The sequence below is a fragment of the Eurypyga helias genome, unplaced genomic scaffold, assembly GCF_000690775.1.
Source record: "Eurypyga helias isolate BGI_N326 unplaced genomic scaffold, ASM69077v1 scaffold8352, whole genome shotgun sequence".
NCBI classification, from domain to species: domain Eukaryota; kingdom Metazoa; phylum Chordata; class Aves; order Eurypygiformes; family Eurypygidae; genus Eurypyga; species Eurypyga helias.
In genome coordinates, this window is record NW_010236612.1 from 85595 (window position 1) to 99011 (window position 13417).

Sequence of the window (13417 nt, forward strand, 5' to 3'; positions counted from 1 at the left end):
CAGTTGTTGTCAGGGATTGACTATCACAAGTTAGCTTGGAATTGCTCTTGCTCTGCCTACAGTAATGTCTTTCTGTAGCCCCCAAGATGCAGAGATCACCAGTGACTATAAACATACAGTGAGAAGTAGCAGACTGAAGATGCTGAAGCCTTCTCCCAGTGTGTGATGCCAGAGACCCTGAAAGGCTCACAAGGCTTTTCAGCTGTCTGTATAAACAGACTTTAAAAGTCGAGCTGCCTGATAGCCCAGTGTGGTGCAGATACAGCAGTTAAGTACTCAGACACAGAAGTCACGTTTGTTTAGAGGGAACGAACGCATCTGCCATTCATCACATTTGAGGGCTTCAGCTACCAGCATGAAAGTTTTTGCAAATTCCTTGTGTCAGAATCGGAGTTCCACGAATCAGAGATACCTAAAAGGCACACCAAAAAAAAAAGCTAGAGTACTGTTTCCCAGCACAAAACCGTATTTCAAGCCTATTGAAAACTCAGCTTGTATCATGAAAACTCACCTAAGCCTTCTGCAGCCTGTACCAAAATACTTAGTAGAGGGGCTTTGCAGGCCAGGAACATCCCTCCTCCTGGAAAGGGCATCCCTGAAGAATAGAAAGTCCTTCTCAGGGCTGACACAAACAAGCTAAATCTAAGGCTATCGAAGAGCTTTCCTCCAGTGTCTCTTCACAGAGGGATGGGGAAGAAGAGTGCAGCATTGATTAATTGAGGGCCTGAGGGAACATGCAGAGCATCCCAATGTAGTCTATGAAGTTCTCGCCTACCAAAATTAAGCCAAGAACCATCTTATAAAAAAAAAAAATCAAAGCCTTTTTAGCATTTGTAATTTGGATTACAGTAGGGAGCCCACACAGCATGTTAGGTGCTTTCCAGACACTGAAGATGCCACACCTGCCTTGCCAAAAAGTTTATGGTTTACATAGTTGCACAAGATGGTGCATGTTTTGTTCGGCTAGATTATAATTGTAAAAGTCTGCATTCATTTCCAGCAAAATCCAGGATCATGCCTGTCTGATCAGGGTTCTTCTCATGTGACCAGACAGCACTGCCAGAAGGACTGGATCTCTTGGAGATATTACCAAAGGGCTTTGAAAACTCCCCCCTCAAGAGTAGGGCACCTGCTCCACTGCAGCTCAGATCCCATCTTTGCCTGGCAGCCCTGCCAGCTTCCAGAGAGTAAAACAATGGTTCTTTATCCCATTTCTAGCCGGTAAGTGTTCCTGCAACAGAAGCGATCATCCACACAGTCCATCCAGAAACATTTAACATACTAGCTGCTTTGGGTGTCTATCCCCTCCCACTCAGCACTGGTTTCTTCCTAGCATTTTGCCTGCCCAAGAGCACAACTGCCCTCCTTTGGAAGCAGCCTCAGCCACTTGAAGAAAAACACTGGATGAACACAGAAATATGTGTCTGCCTGTGGGGAGGACACTTCATCTAGCATTTTAACAGCGAGGGCTACAATTTTGAAGTTACTCATTCCCAGGTATTTACTCGCACTTTGAGCAAGCAAACAGCCCTTTTACAAGGCACACAGCTCCAAACAAACCACCTGTTCACTGGAGGAGATACCGCTGAGCCAGACACAGGGCTGGAGCGATGTGCACAGGGTGCCCTGTCACCTGGCTACCAACCCTCCCCAGACACAGCAGTAACATGATTCTCTGGTCCCTTCAAGCCAGGCAAAGCATAGCAAGATAAAGTATTCCCTCTTTAACACCAAATGTCCCATCATGACCACTGAAGCCCAAATGAAAGCCTGTGACCCTAACAGCCTCAGGATGCCCACACAAACAGGCTTTGCAAACAACAGAATCAACACTCAGAGCTATGTTTGGTGCTGTACGTGCAGACACACAAACGAACAGATCTGGACACAGGGAAGAAAGTAACCCTGCAAAAACCGTGCACAGCACCAGCAGGTTTCCAAGCTTCATCTAGAAAGAAGAGGGAAGTGACCTTAGCTCAGATTTCCTCAAGGCTTCTTCTTGCATTTGCTTCAGCATCTTAAAGAAAAAAGTAAAACCCACAAAAATCACAGAAAATTAGCAGGCATAATCTATTTTCCAGGGAAATGTTAAAATTGACCAGACTGCAAACAGTATCCCTTAAATGTAGACACAATACTAAGATAAGCATAAGTAACACTAGTATTAAACACCAATACTTGTATTTTCATATCATTTGCTTACGTTAAGGGAGCCAGCACAGCTCCTACATCAGTTTGAGGGCCTGCCCTAAAGAGCTTCCAGTTCAACATAGCTCTCAGAGCATCTTTTTATGTCAAATGCTGTATCTGTATAAGGACATAAACCTCCTCCTTTAGCAAATACATTTACACAGGTGCTTGCAGAAACCATTTCCCAAACTACTTTCTGCTTCTTCAGACTTGAAAAGAAAAAGGAAAGATAAGAGGTCAGAGTGAAGTTAACTTTGCCAACAAAAAAGCATATCTGTTCTTTTTCTCCGCACCTCAACACCACTGCTGACAAACAACAAACACTGATTAAAGGCTTTTTAATGCCTGTGAAGGAAAGCAGACTCCCTGCAGCTGCACAGCAGCTGGGAACACTTGTGTTATTTAGCAGAGAAAGGTCTGACCCCACAAGTGAAAATGAGCTTGGTGGTCACTCATTCTATTCACCATCTGGGTACATTATAAGCACAAACAGAACAGCCCAGCCCTTTGTGATGGGGGAAACAAGAAATGGCCAAGTCACTGCAGTACCAGAGTAACATGCTTTAGCAAGGCTTCAGGGGAAAGAGGGAGCAAGGGACACAAGTGACAGGAACATGAGAAATGGGAAGTTATTAAAAAACAAATCTGTAAGACTAGAGTCCACTACAGAGCAAAACAGGAGGTGCCTCTGCTGTTTTGTGGCTTTGCTTCCAATTAGTAATGCTGACTGCTGCCTAACAAAACTGAGAAGCTGAGAGATCAAGAAAACAGCACATGCAACACCTTACTGTTTTGGCAGACTTCAAGCTTGAAGACCCTTAGAATACATCTTTGGAAAAAGTGATCCATCTAGGTATGTTCATATGGCACAGATCACTCACCCACTTGTCTAAGCACTCAGACTGGCCTGTCTTAAGTGCAAGTGAGTAAGAACCTTCCCAGGGAGAATTCCCCAGGAGAACCATACCATTTTATACATAAGAGGAGACTATAAACTTCTGGACATTTTTGTTGCTGTTGGAAAGCATCATCTCACATTTCCTAGTTTTAACCTCACATTTATGCCTTGTTTTCAGGCTCCAAGCTGGTGCCACCAGCCATACTGGAGGCAGACCTGGAGCCAAGTCCGAGTTTTAATCACGGCTAGACTCTCAGCCCAGTGGCAGGCTGCCTACATGGCACAAGGACTTCAACTTCAACCATGGGTTTGGGACTTCAGCCAAGTTTCCTGACATGGAACCAGAAGTCTAGTACACCTCAAAGGTGTCAAAGATCCTGCTTTAAGCCAGAGAACCAAAATGCTCAGCTTCTAGAAATACAAAGAAAATTTGAAAGTCTTAGAAACTCTGGCTGAGATGGGACTGCCAGGGCTTGCAGTCTTCCATCTGCAGAAAGATATCAACCAGCCAGAACCACCACAAGTCCCAGCAAGCTGACCAGGGTGTCCATCCTCTCTCCTTTAGGTGTTCATGCAGCTGCCCAACTTATCTAGGGGGGGGAAAAGGCTTTTAAAGCAGGCTTCCTGGAAGTCTGGCACTTGTTTTTGGGCAGGGGGAAGAAGAGATTGCTTTATTACAATATTTCCTTTTTGGAAATGCTCAAAAGTTCGTATTTCATTTGCATCTGGACAACTTTGATTTAAGAATATAGTTTTAAACCAAAGTTTCTTAGAAGTCCTGCATCTTAAGTACTAGTCCCCGTGTTGGTGTTTTCTAGCATCCTGCAGTTTCACACTGATACTGTAGGCTTCCCCAACAAATTTTAGAAGCACACAGCACTTTTCCCAGACAGGAGCAACTTACAAGAAGGATATTGTAATACCTTTATTCCTTGATTCATCCCACCTGCAAAGTGAAGAGTCTAGCCAAAGTTAAAGCACCACTTATGTTTCAACCCCAGGCCCCCAGCTGTGCAAACAAGAATGGGTTCAAAGCACACAGCCTGTGCTTGAGGATGGTGAAGGCTGGGCAAACATATGGGATCACACCACAAAGCAGGCAAACTCTACATATATTTGTATGCCCTTACAGGCTAGAAACCTTGTTTTCTTATAGTGATTCTCTTCACCGCCACTATCCTCCTTCAATCTTTGTGTAAGCCACTACAATGAAGGAGAGCACTCAAGTATTGTGCTTCAGCTGCTAGATGACTTTCGGGTTTCTTCACGAACAGATCCCCAAACGCAATGCAGCAGCTGTATTCTGCTTTTAGAAGATGAGATACTAGATCTCAGGAAGTTGCCTAATGGCATATTTGAAGAGCCCACCTATGACAAAAGGTTCAAACCTCATCCTAGAGCAGCTCTACTAGGCTTTTTGTTGTTGTGTTTTTAACAGAAAGAGCCATTGCAGTCATGGAGTGAACTTTTAAAATTGTCTTTTTGGCTTTTCAGGTGCAAGTTTATGCAAGTGCTTAAGGACAGTAGACTTGTGGGAAAGAAAATGCTAGAGGCATCAAGGACAAGTTCATTTCAGATTTTAAAATAATCCATCCTAGAGCAGCTCTACTAGGCTTTTTGTTGTTGTGTTTTTAACAGAAAGAGCCATTGCAGTCATGGAGTGAACTTTTAAAATTGTCTTTTTGGCTTTTCAGGTGCAAGTTTATGCAAGTGCTTAAGGACAGTAGACTTGTGGGAAAGAAAATGCTAGAGGCATCAAGGACAAGTTCATTTCAGATTTTAAAATAATCCCTTCTTCCACAGAATATTTATCCACATGCCTGTATCACCTTCATAAAACCTTACCTTGATTTTATAAACATCAAGTTTGTTTGAGCATCTTCTAGGTTGTACACACATCAGTACACCAATGAATTGAACAGAGGACAAAACCAAAACTAACACAAAAATTTCAGCTCAAGGCTCACACTTTTAACACTACTTCTAAACCTTACTAGAAAGTTTGACAATAGTAGAGACAGATGTATTTCCTTCAAAACAACATTGCTTCAGCTTCTGTCAAGACTCACTCTCCTACGCAGCTTATTCTTGAAGCCAAGATGACATGCAAGCCTAGAACAAGCTTATGATTAAATTTAATTTGTCAAACACATTGACAAGAAAAGACATGTTTAACTTGGACTATTTCTTCTCTTTAGCTTTGCTACTATACATGTCGAACCAGATAGAAAATCCAGATTTTGCATAGTCAGGCAATGAACTTCTTGTCCCAAAGAAAACCATGGCAAAACTTCCACTGACATAAAAGGTGGAATCCTGTCTGTAGGAAATTGTGTTGTTTAATAACCTGACCCAGTCTTTCTTGTTTAGGGAGTCCTCTGCTTATTCAGCATGACTTGAAAACAACCTCAAAACATCCTTCCATATAACTCATGCCATGTTAGTCTCCTTTGAGTAACCATATCCCACACTAGTTTATTATAATGATAGTTGAGGCTGTTTTTCTCCTCTATTAATACTGCAGGACTACAAGCTTGTGCTGTCACTGGAAGGTGAAAAATCAGCTATTCCATTGTAGTGGGATGTTTTCATCAAAAGCAGCTCTCTGGAAAGCAGAATGGCTGAAGTAGTGTCAGATGTATACTTAAAAGAGTAGTATCTCAAGCAAGATTTCTGGGAAAAGTGATCCCTATCCTTACACAAACGCTATCATGTTTGTGCAGCAGAGTTTTGGTGGCAGGGGACTGGCTACAGGGGTGGCTCCTGTGAGGAAAACAGTTTCGGGTGGACCCCACCACTGGCCAAGGCCAAGCCAACTAGTGCCTGTGATTAACACATTTAAGAGGGGAAAACAAAGAACCTGCAGCAGAGAGGAGTGGGATGTGAAGCACAACCAGGCAGACACCCAGGTCAGTGCAGAAAGGTGAGGAGGAGGATTGTACCCTGTGGGAGGGACCCCAGGCTGGAGCAGGGGCAGAGTGTGAGGATCCCTCCCCCTGAGGAGGAAGGAGCAGCACAGACAGCGTGTGATGGACTGACCTCAACCCCCATTCCCAGTCCACCTGTGCCACTTGCGGGGGAGGAGGTAGGTAGAGAAATGGGGAGCACAGCTGAGCCTGGGAAGGGAGGGGTGGGGGAAGGGTTTTAAGATTTGGTTTTAGCTCTCATCACCCTACTCTGATTTCACTGGTAACAAATTAAACTGATTTTTCTTCCCCAAGTCAAGTCTGTTTTGCCCATGACCATAACTGGTGAATGATCCCTCCCTGTCCTTGTCTCAGCTCAGGAGCCTTTCCTGATATTGTCTCAACCCCATCGCACCTGGGGTAGGAGTGAGCAAGCAGCTGTGTGGTTCTTAGTGGCCAGCTGAGCCTAGACCACAACACTGAATGCTTTAAACTACTGCATGCATTCTCCATGATCTGTAGCAAGCCCTCTTGGGCCCTGACTCTCTTGAATCATGGAGGACGTTAAGGTACAAGCTTTCTTACCCTCCACTGTATAAACCACTATAAGTCAGTTCCAGGATTTGTAGTTCTGTGCACTCCCATGGGAAGTTCAGCCACATAGAGAAAGTGACTATGAAAATGCTTTGAGCCTACTGTCCCCTCCCTCGCACTACCCCTAGTAGGACTAGCACTATGCAGTAAGCCTAGGAAAGCTTCTTCCCCATTTACAAGTGCTATGAGTACTGCAGACAGAATGGACAGCCTGTGGGGCAATCAGTTCTGAGGTCTTGAAGTGTTAGAAGATGGAAGTTCACCTAATTACATCGAGCTGTGTAATCCACAGTCATCCTCCCCTCCATCTATATTTAGTTCCTTCCTAATAATTCCACTAGAACCTTTCTGGGGCTTATCACTGCTCAAGAACAACAGTGCAAGACCTTCTCAATTTCTACTACTCTGAGTTTGCCAATGCTACTGTGATGGCTCTTGCTATGCTGTAACAAACCATGTAACACTTCCTTCTTTCAACGGGCAGAAAAGTCTTTGATTTAAATAAGCTTCTCATGTATTTGCTACATAATGTGGGGATACATATTAACTGCTAACATGTCTGATTGCAACCAACTTTGGCTGAAGCATTCTTAAATGAATCATCTCTTTGATGAAGTATGCATTCTCTGTTGAGTTTCCATCAGCAGCCTCATAGCTATAAAGGGACTCCCTTTAAATCCCAAGACCTTAAAATTTGGCTTCATCACCTGACATTAGATCATCCAGACCCCCTTGTCTCAAGCACCTCTCATACTGCCTTTCTCTCAAGAACTCTAAGTACTCTGCCCTTTCCTTCCAGTGTTATTACTGAGGAGCACAACATCTACTTTAAGTGGAGTCTCCAAGTCAGTTGATAAGCTTTCTAAACATCCCAAACTGACAAGACAACACACATTTTTTTCCCTCTCATCACCCATTCTCCCCATTAAGACAAAGCCTTCTGTACATGCCAGAGACCTCCAACTGCAAAAAGTAGATATCAAGTCTTACCAAAACCACCTCTGAAACTCCTGAACACCATCTCCTAGGTGAGTACCATTGATTCCCTTTAGCAGGCACACAAGGAACATTACTTACACAGCAAAACAGATACAACTGAGCTTACATCAAGCTAGGTACTTTTTCCCCCCAGCGAAGTCTACACCACAGCCAGTGTGTCACTTCAGTCACAGCCGTATATATTAAGACACTATTACCATAAACAAGGCAGGTGTATGAGGAGAACTACCATCTCTGGTGGAAATACAACTGTACAAACGCACTCCTTAAACCACGGATGTTGTTCTAGTGGATCTTCCAGGACAGAAGATGTCACCTATTATATGTCCATAGCTCTACCAGTTTCAGTCCTCCTTAAATCAATTCTTCTAAAACACTGAAAGCAGCATTCAAATTGAAGCTGGCATCCAGCCTCCATTATGGTCATCATTACTGCTGCCAACAGCAGAACCAAGAAGTGGATATTAGAAATAGCTGAGCTCATTAGTTCAAAACCCAGAAAGGGCTGGCTGCCCATCAGTACAGGTATACTAACCAAATGCCAAAACTGAAATTCCATTGCACAGGAGGGATTCTAAAAAAGGAGATATGGTGAAGATCAAAGCATTCACTTTTCTTAACTATATTCTTACCCCCTATGTGATTCAGTAATTAACCAAAAGATAACTCTCAGGGGAAGATGGCTGGGCCTTCTCCCCATTTCATTTGACTTGACATGTATCATCATCAACACTTCAGTGTCAAAGTTTCTGAAGCACTATTACTACTTCTGTCTTGGGACATAACTATCTTGACATACCTCCTTCTGTATGCCTAGCTTGCCACCTCCAGACAGATGTTCAGATGGGGTTCTGGCCCCATCAGTTATAAAAAGCAATAAAAGGAGGTTGCTCTTATTTATGCTATTACTCCTCTAAAGTGTCAAAGACAGCAAAACTGAAGACAGGAATTTCACCTTCTTCATACATAGTATCACGTTCCCATATTAAATACAGCAAAGTTCACATTGCCAATATTGTGAAAGCAGCAGCTTCTCACATTTATGGCTAACATTACTGCAGAACTCTAAAAAATAAAGGGCTTTTTCCTAATATTGTAGAGGTTGTGTATCACTGACCTTTTAGCCTATGCTTTAAGAGGCAACAAAGACATCCTCATTAGCAGAAATATGGACTGTTCAGTTAACAGCTATGAGGTACTCTTCACTTGCTCTCCAAAACACTGCAGCAGTGATACCCACCTACTAATGGATGCAGGTATTTGACATTAAGATCACCTGTGTCTTATCTGCAGACAGATAGTTTCAGAGACTGAGCTTTAAAAAATTCCAATTACAACATTTAAAGACACCATTTAGAAATCTTAATTCTTGTTTTAGCAGGTCAGAGGCTTTTCACCATAGCCCTCCAGCAGGGTGTTCTTATCATAAGGATCACAGGCTTGGTTTCTTAACACCCGCTGCTTCAAGTGCTAAACCCACCTTGGTGGATTCTACAGTGACCCAGGCAGAGACATTAAGTCTAAGGCAAGATTTAAGTTCAGAACCAAAAAACGACCACCTCAGTCCTAATAACCAAGAAATATGCCAGTCAGGAATTTAGAGCAAGAGGGAAAGAATCAGGAAAGTATGTACAGAACAGAACTGAAACTCAAAAGTCTGAACTTTCTGTCAAAAGTCAGAAAGAACTTTTCCCCCTAACTCCCTAAGGTAAAGAGTCATTGTTTCATTACTTTCTCTGCAGTTCTGTTTGCATTACATTTTACAGTGTTTACAATAATCCTCATCTTTCTACTTCTATTTAAACCAAATGCTTCCCTCAGTTTTGTAGGGGTAACCACCCGCAGAGTTTAGCCCTTTGTACAGATTAAGTGCTGGACAATGCTTCCTCAGGCAGTCAAAGCTTCCTGGGACAGCACAGGCAGTAGCACAGAAGCTTTCTGCACTGCTAAAAAGCCTTTCTGCATCACAAATGGAAGAACCTTCTGTGCACAGAAGGCTCAGGATATGAACTTAAATTCTGTTAGTACTAATTAACTAATTCTTGGCTCCCTCTCCCACCTCAAAAAAGTCACTTAATATGACTAAATATATGATAACCTTTCCAGAACAGAAAAGATGTATGTACTGGTTTCTTCAGGAATTTGAAAAGCTACAAAGACAGTTCTAAAACAAAATGCTTGTCTAAGGCAAGAATGAAGGATCGTTGTTAGTTACACCATGCTTTAATGCCAACATCTGCTGTCAGTGACACACAACATTCAGAAAAGTATTGCTGTAGACAGTGAAGAGTAAACACATTTTCCGATTCCTACAGACAGGATTCCTTTACAATAGTTACTTGTAGCTTTCTTCAAAATTGCAGCAGTACCCTAGCTGCTGATTGCTGGACTTCAGAAGAAAAAAAAAAAGCTATGTAAAACATCACTAAAGCACTGCCAGAGTCAACACCACTTCAAACAAGCAAGTTGTTAGTGTGCAAGGTTTTACAGCCTATTGGTGTAGAGTTCACATACTTTCCAATAGCTTGAACTACCCAGCAGTATTACTATTACCCTAGCATGAAAATCTGTTCACACAGGCCAGGAGTATTTTTCCCACTGAAGTGACACACATTGTTTGTATGATATTCCCAGCAGAACCTCTCCCACTGAGATCTACAAGGAATCATAGAACAGAATCACAGAATCATTTATTTTGGAAAAGACCCTTAAGATCATCACATCCAACCATTAACCCAGCACGGCCAGGCCTACGTAAACCATGTCCCCAAGCACCACATCTACATCTCTCAAATACCTCCAGGGATTGTGACTCAATCACTTTCCTGGGCAGCCCATTCCAATGCTTAAACAATACTTTTAGGGTAGAAATGTTTCCTAATACCCAATCTAAACCTCCCCTGGCACAATGTGAGACCATTTCCTCTTGTCCTATCACTTGTCACTTGAGAGAGGAGACCAACCCGCACCTCTCTACAACTACCTGAAAGGAGGAGGGTGCAGAGAGTGATAAGGTCTCCCCTGAGCCTCCTCTTCTCCTGGCTGAACACGCCCAGTTCCCTCAGCCGCTCCTCACAGGGCTGGGCTTGTGCACCCTTCCCCAGCTCTGACACCCTTCTCTGGACACGCTTCAGTACTTCAATGTCTTTGATGTAGCAAGGGGAACATCACTACACTGTCAGGGTTGCAGCTATGACATCTGCAGATTTTAATATGTAGAAAGGGAAGCAAGGACAGGTGTCTTCAGGAGAAGCATTAACAGCTATCTTGATGTTGTTGGTATGCGTTTTCCCAGCAAGATACAAAATTCCTTTCCCAAAGTTCTTTCCTTCCCCCCACACCCCATGTTATACATACACTTAATCCCCAGATCCAAGCAGAGAGACATTAGTGACTAATCTTCATACAGGCTGTTCATTCTTTCACATTGACAGCTTTTTCGCAGTGCTATGCAGGACGGAACTGCTTAACATATTTATTTTCAACTTGCAGAATGGGCGATTTCAGCTACACCAAGCTATTGTTCACGCTTTCAGTGAGAAGCCGCAGAACACTCACACTGATTCCTCGTTGCTAGAAGACATGCTTTCCTTTTCTGTGGAAATACATTTTAGAGCATTTCTAGCTCTACAATATTTCACCTCGAACACAAGTGACTTTCACTGTCACCAAGAGCCTTGTAGTCAAAAGCCACCCAAGCCAGTGAGGTGGCTCCCCTCAGGTTAACCTTCCTCCAGTTGCACTCACTGGGGTTCTGGAGGTGCTCAGCTAACTTGGTGCTGCTATTTGTACATGTCCCTCATGGAAGATTAAAAAAAAAAAAAAAATTATTTAACATACATGTTGGTCTATTTTTGCTGTCTGCCTCCCTGAAGGGAACAGGGTATCAGTCTTAATGTAAGCAAATACAAGACTTCTGCACAATAAATCTCTGACACAGATAATTGGCAAGATTATTGCAGTCTCATCTTCCTTTTCAGGGCATGTTATTGAGAAAGCTATGACAAAACAGCTGTGGCTTTATCAGGATTCCTCAGATTTTCTGGATCTCTTTCCATCTGGTCTAAGACCTGGCCTCAGTACAAACACATACTCAGGCTGACCGGTCAGACTTTTCACAGTGGACAAAGACCAAACTGACATTTTTAGCTGACAGACTTGAAGCAGGCTGTAATACCAGCTTCCACATACAGCTTCTTGTGGCTACTTCAAACTATGAAGAGTAAGTAGTACCATCACCACATCTGGAAGAGCAGTTAGCTTCTGCACAGGTTAAATAGTTTTATTTCCTCAAACTTTCTATAGCTTAAGAGGCTGCCAGGCCTGATCTCATCTGAAAGAATTTGTTTTCCTGACCCTCATGATCAAGGCTCTTCTCATTGGAGAATACTGCCACCTTTCCAGCAGCCTGAACTATGGCCTTTAAGATGAGCCCAGGAAAAAGTGGCACCACTAGGAATGATCAAGCAAGTCCTTCTTCTTCTGATCACTGAATACCACAACTGAAGGGTAGGCTGCTTACTGCTCATGTGATACTATACTGCTTGAAGGGATAGCAGGCAAGCTAATGCCAGGAAACAAGGGAGATGAGCTATCAGCGATCACTTCTCCCCATCCACCTGCAGCTACCCATGTAGGAACTACTGCAAGCATTTCTCCTCATCCAGACAAGTTATCAGCAAATCACACTCCCTCACCCTGCTCAAATGTAAGCCTCAGAGCTCTTGTCGCTATAGCTATCAAAGTGCTGCAGACCCCAGTCGAGGTTTGTTTAAAAGCAGCTAGATAGCAACGATGAAGGCCTAGACTGTGGTCGCCTCTAAAATAGCAGATCAATACTATCTAAATACTAGTGCAACTAGTGGTAGCAGCATCCAGGGCTAACAGCTCCCAGTGGGCTTCTGATTGAGGAACAGCCTGTTCTGGAGCAAGAGACCTTTCTCTTCTCCCCTCCCCTGAGCTCAGCAACCTCTTCAAGCTGAGAAGTTACTCAAGGCACAAGCTGTCTTAGCAAACAAACATCCAGATGCCTTAGTTTCACCTAAAAAAACAATACTAACACGCTGAATCACAAATCATCCCACTTACAAGCTTTTTGGCCCATACAAGGCAGCAAGAAATAAGTTGTAGGGGAATCAAGTTTAAGAAATCTAGGGAAATTTAGCCTTACAAAAAGGGAAGAGTTATGAAAAAAAAAAAGATTTTATGTTGTCTGATAGGACTACAGGCTAAGCCAGTTCAGGTCAACCCAAGAGGAAATAGCAGTTTTGATTTAAGAAAGTGGGCTGACAATCGCATTAAAACTGGTTTTATAGGTGCATGAGAAATGGCTGTGTACCTGGCGTAGCTGTAAGACTTTGTGGACCTTGGAAAATTAAAGATGTGGCCACCAGTAAGAATTCCAGCCTAATTCTGACTGAATCAACTTGCTTATCCTCGTCAATCCTGATTTTGCCCAGCTCTTGCCATGACTGTCTGCTCCATACATTTCTCCAGTCAAGTCTGCTTGTAACCAGATACTCCCAGTTTCTCACTCTGACTTGCTCACTCTTTGTCTTTGCTCCTTTTTAATTCCAATCCTTTTAAGATTCAGAGAGGTCCTACACATTTAATCAGCTCTTCCGGTGCCTACTTAGAAAATGCTGAAACCTTTGAGCAAACCTTAAAGCCAAGAGGAGTCATCTCTGCTCCTCCCAGCTGAAATTTGCCAGCTCTCACACAGGAAGACCACTCCTGCAACGAGTTTGAAAGACATTTTTCTGTTAGCAATTACATTAACATCTTATATATATATAAATATTGTTACCAGCTCATGCACCAGGCATCTTCT